General features: G+C 41.0%; 1 protein-coding gene across 16 annotated transcripts in view; it reads left to right on the top strand.

The window, feature by feature from the left end:
- LOC132975171 (neurexin-1a) overlaps positions 1 to 12302 on the top strand; it is a 343741-nt gene that overhangs the window by 293425 nt on the left and 38014 nt on the right. The window lies entirely within an intron of this gene.

The raw sequence follows: 12302 nt of genomic DNA, 5'->3' as shown, positions 1-12302 counted from the left end.
AAACGTCTCACTATAAGAACATGTGATTTAGGCATTTAGAAATATTTTCATACATTTTGTTCAGACAGGAAACGTGTAATTCTGACTGTCACTAATTAATCACAGGATTTTTGTCATAAAAATCTAAAAATAAAATGAATTACCTTAAACTTTGATGTAGAGGAGATCATTTTAAAACCAGTTTTTTCATCTATGAAGTGAGCTGCGCCCTGTGCGACCAGTATAAAACTCTAAGACATGTGCCGTCATGACCACAAGTGCAGCCGCCGCCATCACCCACTGCACTAAACCAGACATGATGAAAAACTCGCCCCCATTCACTGTGGATTGCAAACGGCCATATCGCTGCACAAAACCAGCTGGGATACATACCGGCATGGAACAGGCTGGATGTGACCAAATTTTTTTAGAGCTTAATTCTTTAAATATTGACGATTATGCCGAATATTAAACTATTAAATAAGACCTGATATAATAAGAAGATACAATGCAGGGGATTTCAAAGACAGCCTGGGGACTCATACAAAGTTATAATGTTGGGGGGCGGTGATAGCCTTGTGGTTAGTGCGCGCACCATGTACAGAGGTTGAAGTCCTCCAAGCAGGCGGCCCAGGTCGAATCCAACCTGTGGCTACTTACTCACATGCCATTCCCCTCTCTCTCTCTCTCTCTCTCTCTCTCTCTCTCTCTCTCTCTGATTTCTGACTCTATCCACTGTCCTGTCTCTAAATAAAGGCAGAAAAAGTCAAAAAATGTAATTCAGTCACTGAGTCAGTTGCAGGGAAGGCCCACATAGCATTTTAAAATAAGCTTAAGAGTAGACGGAAACGACCCTTTAATCAGGTATTAATCAGCTTTTACAAATTTAGTTTAGAATCACTTTTTTTGGGATTTCACTCATTTGGATTAATCCAGCCGAGAAGAGGAAGATTATAGCATCTCCAGGAGGGCGCCGGTTTAACTTCAAAACAGGAGATGTTTCAATTCTTTGATTTAAATGTTCCTTTTTGGACAGATTGTTTGACTTTCTCACGTTACTGTTTCAATAAGATTACATTTAATACATTCCTTTAAAGGGATGATATGTGTTGATTAATTTCATTGTCCAGATTAGACGGACGGCAAATCGATGTTCTTCAACCCGTTTTTAATATTTCATTTCATACAAAGATCTTTCGTCTCCTTCATCAAAAAACAAAAAGTGTTAAATCGACTTGAACTCTGAATGTCAAGTATTTCTCTTTCAATTTAGCAGACTGTTCAAGCTACAGCTTCGTTTAAACTACCACTACCACTGAGAATTTGCACCTCGTTTTCATCTTAGCAGCAGCAAACACCTCGCTTTACTCCCCCGTACCCTCCCTCTCTCTCTTTATTCCTCTGACCTGCAACCATCAAAACAGTTTGTGTAAGGGTCTGCAGATGCTGACAAATAATACAATCATAAATATTGATCCAGGGGAATGGTTTTCTCACGGACTCAGCACGGCTCCTGGACCGTTGCAGGAGCATGTAATGCAGTAGAAATATCAGACAATAGACTATAATTATATCCCAGCGCCATGCCGTGTAATAAATTGCCACCAAGGATCCGAAAAGATTGGCAGAAAAAGGAACAGGCTTAATGAGATGGATGCCCGTCTTTTTCACACCGTTACATATGGACAGCCAAATAAATGACCACGGCCACTTAGAAAGGCAAGTGTATTAGAGAGATAGTTCTTCATTTACATGTTTTCAGCTTCAGTGGTGTGATATCATTCTGACTTAATGCTAATCAGATGCAGCTCCAATGGGTAAATCAATCGCTGTTTGCCGTGTAGCAATCATGAGCAGTTATTGGATTTGATTTGAGTGTTTATGTGGAGCTCAATCACTGAGATACTTGTCCCTATTGGTTTAAATGTTTATTATGGGTACAGGGTTATAACCAGGACATATCTAAGGCATCAGGTCGGTAAGCAGTCATACTGGGAGGAAAGGGATATAGATGATCTGATGCCACTACCAGTTGTGGTATTGGGAATGCCTTTGATACAGCCTAAAATCTTCTATTTTAGAGTCGCCTCCAAAGCTGTTTTATTAGAAATAATATTATGGCAGCCTGAAGCAGCTACTTTTATAAAATGATGCAAAAGAAAAATGTGCTGCTCGCAAAAGGTCTGTAGCATTAGTCAGAGAAGGCAAAAAGTCAGCCGTAACTGTTTTCACATCGCATATTTTACAGCTACGTATATTTTCTAAAAAACATAATCATAATCAAGTATGATCCTGCCGACAGTCTTTGGCTACCGCTGAAGATAGTCTGTATAAAACATGAACGTAGTCTCGGTGACATCACCCATTGGCTTCGGGTTTTATAAAGTCACCATATTAGAAATATTATCTCAGCTTAACTTTCAATCAAACAAGTAACAGGCAAAGAAAGGTGGAGCTGAGGGAGGCCCTTTAATCTCCTGGCAAACAGCTGCAACACGTCCACCTGTTAGCACCTAATGATGTAAATGTGTAAGGTACTCTTAAGCCTAGCCTCCGAGTGAAAAAAAAACAGATAAGTTATGAACTAATTCATACCCTGCATACTTTCAACCACATGCACTATTGGCAGGATCATACATTTACATTTTTTTGTACCAGGCTGTGAACATTTGTGCTGTAAAATTTGACATTCTCAATGTGGGGATTCCTTGGGATTTTTCAAACAGCCTCAAGTGGACACTCGTGGAACTGCAGTTTTTTTTTGCACTTCCACAAAGGCTTTACTTTTCACCATCGAAGGTTGCCTCTTGGCTACTACAGACAGATCCGGAGAGGTCAGAAGAGGTCACTCACATTAGCGTGCTTAGCAAGTGCTCAGCTAGTTTGGAGGTTACGATTATTTCAGCGTATTGAGACGGACCATATGATAGTTATAGCATCATCCATGCAGGATTGGTAGCTAATTCAGGTTTTTTTATTGATGATAAAAGCTTGTGTGTTTTTTAATCGCACTAGTATAGAAGGGGCACTCTGTATTAGCAGATGTTATGAGAAAAACTTGTGTCAGAATGTCGCTAAAATCAATCTGAAGACATGTGTTGTGCTTATGTTGAAAGATCCCATCTGAATCGACCTGCAAAGGCTTTGAAAAATGAGAATAGTCCAAGGCTAACTGTGATGGTTAAGGTGTTATCTTATGCATTCACACAGAATGAAAAGGTCGTTGGATTAACGAGTTGCTCAGTCATGTAGGGGGCAGAGATGAATGAGGCGTGCAGAAACGTGTGCATCGGAAGATGTCAATGTGTTCTGTTTGATCCGACGTGACGACCTTCCCGCCGAGAGCTCCTGCGGTAGGACATTACTGTCTCAGGACACTACACTTACAAAGACATCGTGTCTGGCCCCGTGTAAAAAGAGATGGTGCATTCACTGTCCTTTCCTGTGAATAGTCAGCGTTTTAATCATTGTCCAGCTGTTCCATCTCTCCTCTTGATGGCTATTCAGTGAATGGTTTTTTTTATATCCTGAGAGGCCTGCATTACTGGGACACATAACATTTTTAGTGAGGCTGGCCCCAGTGGAAATGGAGCTGCTAATGCTGCATGGAGGTTGGCAATATCAGGCTATAAGCATTGAAGCTCGATGACAAGGGTGCTCCAGAAAAATGTACACCATGGCTGTCACAGGCTCAGGTTCATTAAACATGGTGAGAACATGCAGTACTGTATATCTGAGAGGTTACGATCAATACACTGTGATGTTAACCCAACATGCATTAATATTTAAGTCTGGTTAAAGGAAGAATGTGACGTTTTACACACAAATACAGCAGAAATCAAGTCCATATATCCTATGTCTCTCTGAGTCATGGCGGTCTGCAATGAGTGAGAAGCTCGAGTCCCGCTAGCTGTATTGTTGTCAGTGCCGTGTTAACATGGACAGGACGGCCTTGTGTATAAAAGCTGGACTAGAGAGAAGAAGAAGAAGAATATACTCACTGCTTATTTGGATGTCATGGAAGTGTCTTTAGATCATTCTGTGTCAATTTATGTGCAACATGAAGCTACGAGCTAACTAAAGAGCGCTAACATTAGCATGCTAACACAACAATGCAGGACACATTTCTAAGATTTTTCTCAAAATGAAACCCTATGTTCCCACATTTCTTGGACATTTTCAAAATTAGTTCTTGTGTTCCTACGTTTCCCTTCAATTTAAGCCCTGTCCGCCCACAAGATTTTTTGGAAGCACTTTATAGTAAATGAATGAATGAATGAGTCATTTTATTTCGATCAGCAGCAATTTGTATGCAGCAGCACACAAATTTATGAAAAAGGAAATGTGGGAACATAGGGCTGTGGGAACATAGAAATGTGGGAACATAGGCACACTCCTGCTATCGGCACACTCAAGGAAGGGTGGGGGAGGACGTGTTGGTGCTAAAGTGTATCATCTACTAGATTGATAGTCGTATACTTTACTCAAACAGAGCTTGAACAATAGTTGTTGTTTTTTATAATTTGTTTGCTTACGGGTACACATCATCATCTAGTTTCTCATGGCTGTGAACTCATAATGCTTGCCTCTAATAAAAGAAGTTTGCAGTCTATAATGACGGGACGATATAATGTTTCAGTGACACAAGCTCTGTTGATTAAGGCTTTGTCTTCTTGCTCCGTCCCTCTCCCCTCTCCTAGAGGGTAAAGCCAGCCCTGATCATCATTAGTGTAATGATTCTGAACGGGGTCTGGAGGGACTCAGACTTCTCAGGTGCCCCATCCAAAAAGTTCTCTAAATGCCCGACTGGGGTTACATTGTTATTGAATACTGTGGGCCTTGGCTTATGGGGACCATTACATTAATGTCATTCTTCTCAAACCACTGGGCGTCCACTCATGCTTTATTAACGGGAATATTATCATCTCAGAGCTCACTGGCTTAATCGGGAAAGAAGTGCACCATGGGAAAAAAGCTGATGAGTCAGAATTGTTATTTTAAGTGATTAGAATTTCCCTTTTGCTTAAAGGATAATTGGATTGATTTAATTCCAGGACTTACAACCCACTCAGATAAGAAGATGGTAGAGAAGAGTGAGACCTCGCCTTGGTTTAACCCTTACTTGGATCACATCCCGAGGTTTCATTTTGAATTTCTACCATCGGCTCTTATGTGTCAAGTCTCTGTAGTGGCTTTTTCTGCTGTGTGCTTCCTGCCCTGTGCATGGGAGGTAGCTACTTTACAGACTTCACTGTCACGTCTTAATGAAGCGTCTGCTCTCTGTAGCAGGGCCTGGTCACATCCAATTAAACCACAATGCACTGGGGTATGCATTCACAAACAACAGAGGGCACCTTTTGTTTAAATACAGGAATAAGTTCTACTCATTTCCTTAACTTAGTGATATCATTAGAGTTGTTCTGATAACCAAAATGTCTCTTATGCAGCTTTAAATGAGGTTTCATTTTTAAATGGGCTAGAAGCTCAGCCGTCCTTTTCTTACACAATAAGGACACAATATTAATCTTCAAACTCAATCAAAAATGTCGATGGAACCAGAGTAGCAACTGCATCTTTTAGATAAGAAAAATGTGCATTTTCAAAGCCCTAACTTAAGCATCGTCCTTCTTTCACTTCCATAGAGTAATGAGTGACTTTGCTGATCATTTATGCTAATTTAATTCAGCCCAAAGGCAATTGACTTATGACAAATAACAAACCTGTGGAGTTACAGAAGAGGAAAACTTATCTAGCATCTTTTTTACTTCTATTCTTATGAAAATAGATTGTGTCTTGAGAGTGAAATTCACCACAAACTCAGTGCTAAATCTGTTCGCGTGTTCATCACAATCTCCATCATGTGTTAGCATCAAGCTAACAAGCTAACAATGCACATATTGGTCCATCTGTGAGCTGTAGAGCCCCCACGGAGAATAATGCACCAGCTGCCACCTTTCAGATAGTTTCCCAGTTTATGTCCCAATCTGATTTAATTTACAATCCCTGAGTAAAATCAACTATACTTTCAGAAATGCTGGTGAGAAAATGAGAAGTTCCCCCATTGCGCCTGTCAAATGCAACGCACCTTTCTATACACAGAAAGGTTAATTAAAGCAAGTGTTAACTGGAGACACATTTGAAATATACAGTAAAGTGTTTATGAATGCCAACCCACACAGGTCTAACAACAACACTGTCTACTAATAAACAGATACTGTCAGAATAATAGAGCATTAACTCTTGATTATTCGTCTCCACCATTTGTTAGTTTTATATGTGTGAGAACTGCTGGTATCCTTTGGGACATATACGTATGTTGGGTTTGGGGGCTGCACGGTTCCTGGTTTGATTCCCCTTTCAGCCTTTCTGTGTGGAGTTTGCATGTTCTCCCTGTGCATGTGTGGGGCTCTCTCTCTGGGGACCCACAGTCCAAAGACATGCTCATAGGTTAATTGGTGACTCTAAATGTGCAGTAGGTGTGAGCATGAATGTTGGTCTGTCTCTAAATGTCAGCCATGTGGTTGTAACCCCGCCTCCCGCCCAATGACAGTTGGGATCAGCTCCAGCCCCCCCGCGACCCTGCATGCAGGATAAGCGGTATAGATAATGAAAATGGATGTTGGGTTCATGGCAAGTTTTAGTATCATTATAATGTTTGCATTACATCTAAGTCAATGGAAGTCAAAGCTTAAGTTGCATGTTGCAGCCTTTTCAAAGGGCTGGTGGAACAAAACAAAGGAAAATGTCAAGCGTCAGAGAGATAGCCTTTAATACCACATGATGCTTAATCAAAAGCTCTCAGGGATAAGAGATTGTGTGCCCCGTGTAGCTCTTACCCTCCCTGAAAAAAAGTCCAAAGCCTGCTATCTACAAGAGCCATTGAGGGCCCCCTTGACAGTGATGGATCCTCACCTACATGGCTCAGTATTATCAACACTGGCCAGCACACATACAGTATATAAATCTCATGAGGAGCGGTCATAGTGTGAAGCTGCCATCCAGCCGCAGAGCTGTCTGCAGGAACATCCTCTTAAGTTGGTGTTTGCTCTAGCAACAAAGACAGAACATCCCTGGGGGGAAATGCTGTTTGATAGGATGTGTATGTGCCGTATGCAGTTACATAATTAATGCATGAAGTGTTATTGTTTGGGAAAGATATAACTAAGTCAAACTATATTAAACAAAGAATCACTCAGTGGTTTTATCCCTCAGTGATTTGGCACTGAGAGAAGAGGTTTTGTCATTGCTTAAACCAAAGTATTATTCCATCTAATTATTTGTTGTTGACTATTTCTTCCTTTTTATTTAAATTAATGGCATGCAAAACGTCCAGTAAATCCAGAGCATGTGCAAACCTTTCCGAATAACATCACTGTTTTTGTTTCTCTTGTTGTTAAGCATGCCAACTTAAAACTTAAGTCGCCCCAGGTTGAGGAAGCTACAGGCGCAACGCGTTGTTCGCTCACAATAAAATACGTTAAAGTTATTTTCAGTGTGCCACAGGTTATTGATTTATTTGTCATGGTATGCACCTGAGAAGGTATAGGCTGTGCACGGGGTACCCTGTTGGTCATTTACATATTTGTATTGCTTTAAACAGACTTTAACATGACCTAGTATGAAAGGGGATAATTGAACTCAGAAGTATACATGGTCACACCACAGTATATGGCCGTACAAACACACGGGGAATTCATACAGTGGATGTAAAGCTATTTATAAAGTCAAACCGTGACCAGCTGGTGCATTCCTGACTGCTTGAAAATGAAGTCCAAGACAACCCTCCATTCTGCAAACACATTAGAACAATTGGCAATACAATATTTCTTTGATGGACAATAATATTTGACCTCATACGGTGTTTCATGCTCGCCATCTCTCTTTCATAACCTTCTCTGCGTCGAGTACAATTTCTCTTTTATAGCTTGTTGCTTGTGGAAATTTCGACAAATGCAGATTACGGCCTGTTCTGGGGGGAGAATGAATGGCCGCTATGTCACATCATTGCCACCAAATAGCCAATTGGCCCCACTGTTTTCTGAATTAACCCTAGGTGAGGTGGGTGTAATGGCCGTTAGGGGGGGGGGGGGGGGGGGTGTGTGGGTGGGGAAGTGAGGAACATTCAAAACGCATTGTGCGGGGCCATTTCATTTGCAGTCACAGCACACGGTTCAGTTCCAGCTGAACTGTTCTTGTAGTGGCTGTGTTTGTCTTGTGCCCTGAGACGAGGGGCAGAAGAAACTCGGGCCCCCTCTGTAATTCACGGGGATAATCGAAGATTTGACATGCCGCACCGCTACACCTTCAGTGCAGCGTGTTTGGGTACCTGCAAGACTCCCTCACCGGCTCTCACAGACAATATAATAAACTTAGTGTCACAGTGATGTTGTGGTGAAAAATCTTCTGCAACTAAGTTCCCACTAACTGCTCAGTCTGCACATTCCCTCCTTTTATAATCATCCACGCACTATGTCTCTTTATTGTATCTGGTATACTACCTTCAGGCATTGTTGTGATTGTCTAGATACTGGTAGGGATTATTGTTTTACAAGCTAAGGCTGCAATAAGTCTGCACGGCCCAGATTTAATACTAATCCTGCATGCATCAATATTCAGACCTGAGACTTATCTCGGGTATTAAGCACTCCTTGGGCAACTGCAACACATGCAGAGCAGGTTCTTTAATTGTGCTACATGATGCGATACTCGCTTTTGAGTTTAAGGATGACTCAATCTTCATGTAAGATGCATGCTGATCTACTTTCAAATCCTTGCTCTGCCTCTCTGATCTTTAGGAAAGATTTGAATTTGGGAGCAAGTTGTCCATAATAATTAGATTTCTCAAAAAGGCCAATCCTGCAGAATCATGTTCTGGCTCTACCTTTTTTAAAGTGATTTTTAAAGTGAGATAAATGTACCATAAATCGCTATGAGGGTGTATTTTTTTTTCTGCATGAGGGTGTAGAACCTGTAATAATTAATAATCAGACAGCTCAGCATTACTCACTTTTTACCAAAACTTTAGAACCATAGAAGCTTTTTTTTTTTCCCTACAGGAACTTGCAGAAACATAACATGAGGCCTTTTAAGACCGCAGGAACTTTTCATAGTTCTAGGACTTGTTGGAACCCTCCTCCTTTTTTATTGTTTCTGCACCGCAGGAACTATGAACTATTTTAGTTCCTAGAACCCCATAAGGAGGAAACTTTTTAGCTCCTGTCCGTGCAATTAACCGTTAATAAACAGAGTAATTCTAGGTTATTTTATTATTTTACAAATTGATGCACGTCACTGAAAACATTGTGGAACAACACATTTAATTTCATCCTCCGTTTGGTTGACCTGATTTAATTCTGTTCTGGGTCAGGAAAAAAAAGAATGGAAAATTTGCCCTAATTCAGTTTTTAAATGTCAGTTTTGTTGAGTTAATTGAAGGGGGCCTCGTCTGCAGAAGCTGCAAAAGAATGGAGACAGAGACAGAGTAACCCATCATCATCCTCCTCCCAGCCCTCTCGACTCAGATTCATCCCCCTGGGACAAGTCAGACCAGGACACTGAGGAGTCTCAGCAGGACACAATTTAGAACCTGTGATGGCTAACACTTAACTTTCAGTATGAAGATCCTGCAGAAGGCTCGTGTCACAAACCTGCATAGAAGATGACCCAACTTTCACACCTCCCTGACCCAATCTTTTGTTCTAAAAAATTGAGTATTCATCTTGTGTCTGCCTGTATTTAGTTAGTTGACCTATTAAGCCCCTCACTGTTCACAAAATACTTTGGATAAACGGGCAAACACTCAACAAGTCAAAAGGCCATTTTTTTGTCAACTAATAGGAGAAATGCAAGCCTCTAACAAGCGAGTAAGAGCTGTTTTCTGAGTATCTGGCAGTTAAGCATCGATTTACCTTTCCTCGTTTTATTGCAGTATAAAAAGCATAGGTTGACTTTGTTTGTTCACTTTATAGCATCAGGATTTAGGATTCCCATCTGTGTTTGTGCCGGTGTCAGCCATGTGATCCCAACTCTCTGCTGAGCTGCATGATGGATGGTTGTTATTTTAAGGTGGCATTTATTGTTTTTGTTTTGACTGGAAAGTCATAGAGTGGGGGACGGGGGACGGGGGACGGGGGGAGTGAGACATACTAGACTGCATTTAGGCCACCAGTGAACGCACAGGGCAGTTAAAATACTCTGCTGCTCGCTTACAAAAACATCGACAAGCGGCTCCTCCTTTTCCTGAACTTGATAATCCAGGTCTACACTCCCTCCCGCCCACTACGCTCTGCCAATGAAAGGCATCTGATCCAACCTTCACAACAGGGTCCTAAGACTCCAACTAGACTCTTCTCCTCTGTCGCCCCCCGGTGGTGAAACAAAATTCCAAAACTCCATTCGATCTGCAGAGTCCCTCTGCACCTTTAAGAAAAAGCTACCGACCCAGCTCTTTATGAACACCTGCGACCTTAATGATGTTGATGACAACAGTTTTGTTTGACAACGATGATTTTAAGATGGTTTCTATGCTGATTAGAGCTCTCAAGAACTGCCGTCAATGTTGTGCTTTGCCTCTGGTCACTTCCTGTCAGCACCTCTGGTCACTTCCTGTCCGGACTAAAAGCTGTTCGTTTGCACTTAATGACACCGTTTCTTCTTTTCTACACCCTTGCTTGTGTTGAACTTAAGCTCTGATGTCCGTCGCTTGGGATAAAAGTGTCTGCTAAATTGAATTGTAGAATTGTAGAAATGAACATAGAGTTTGCACGGCTATCTCCAACAGGGGGGGGGGGGGGGGGGGGGGGGGGGGGGTACAGAAGTCGACATCTTTCTTATTTAAATGGAAGCATTTCATTACTTCCTATCACAAAGTATCCCTCGTCTTCTTTTCTTCTCCATATTTGAATGTCCTTCTTCTGTGAGTGTTACATGTTTGATAAGAGAGACTCTTGACTCTGTTCTGTACTTTGAAAGTCGGGCAGATTCTGATTCAATTTGTTGTTCAGAAAACGATTTATCTGAAGGAACTCCCTCAAAAAGAAAAGAACAAATATCACACCAGCTGAAACATGACACTATTTAAGAACATTTGGAATTTATTTTGTCAAGTCTTCACAGAGCCAGTATTGAAATTTTAATAACCCTGCACTGAATAGAGCTCAATAGGAAATTACTGATTTGCAGAGACGATTGTACGAGTTGTTATTTTACTCTCTCTCTCTGTAGTCAGCTTTTTAAAATTTATTTTGATAGGAAACGCTCGTCACTTTGCTAACCAAGTGGAACTGTTTGCTCCAACTCATCTTGAGGCAGATCATATTGTAAGATGAAGAAAAACTCGCTTTTTTTGTCTAATTCCTCTCAGAGTGTGCCGGCAATTAAAAAAATAAAAATGCACATGCACAGCAAACTGAGAGGTTTTTAAAGAGCGGGAGAGAGAGAGAGAGAGGAACAGGGAGGAGGATTAATCAGTCCAGGGTTCAGTCCTGCTGGAGGATAAATTGTCTTATGGACTTAGAGACATACTGCAGTGTTTAGTGTGAGTGTCGATGCCCGGTGAGGTTGTGGTGCCTTCAATTATTCAGAGAAAGAAAACATCCTCGGGATACGATTTCCCCTGCAATGCAGATGTATGGGATTGACCATCACACTACTCAGATACCATGAGCTTAAGGGTGGGGGGGGGGGGAATAAGAGTGATTGTTATCAGTTGGCTCGCTTCTCTGACAGGTGCTCTATTGATTGTTCTGGTTGTATTATATTTATCGTCCCTTTTGAACAGTGCGGCGCCAGGGAGCAGTGTTATCAGAATCAGAATCAGAATCGGGGTTTATTGCCAAGTACATTTACACATAGTGTATTGGTGCTAAACAATTAACAAGGAAATAAAGCAGAACTAGCAACAACTTAAATAATACAGTATAAAAAGATATTACAATATATAAAATAGAATTTAAAAATGTAAAATATAAAAAATAAAAAACACAAAATGTACAAAAGTTGCAATGTAGGAGCTGTGCAGTGGATTATGAGAAAAAAAATCTTAGTGTGTGTAACTACTCACAGAGTGCATGTAAGGAAGATGCATTTTAAAGTCCAGTGGGCGTTAATGTAACATGTATGTATTAATGTATAGAGTGAGAAGATGGGGGCCGTAATATTTCAAAAGAGTGCTCAAGATTTTAAACCCAACAAGCAGAAAAGGAGGAATAATTATTCACAAAAAACTAGAACAAATAGGAATGTAATGTCTAACTCAGTGGCAGCATGTGTAACATAATCTAATGAGAGCAGGAGCAGGTTGAAATGCAGCATGCAGATTGAAA

The sequence above is a fragment of the Labrus mixtus genome, chromosome 6 (assembly GCF_963584025.1).
Source record: "Labrus mixtus chromosome 6, fLabMix1.1, whole genome shotgun sequence".
NCBI lineage: Eukaryota > Metazoa > Chordata > Actinopteri > Labriformes > Labridae > Labrus > Labrus mixtus.
This window is presented reverse-complemented; position numbering and strand designations above follow the sequence as displayed.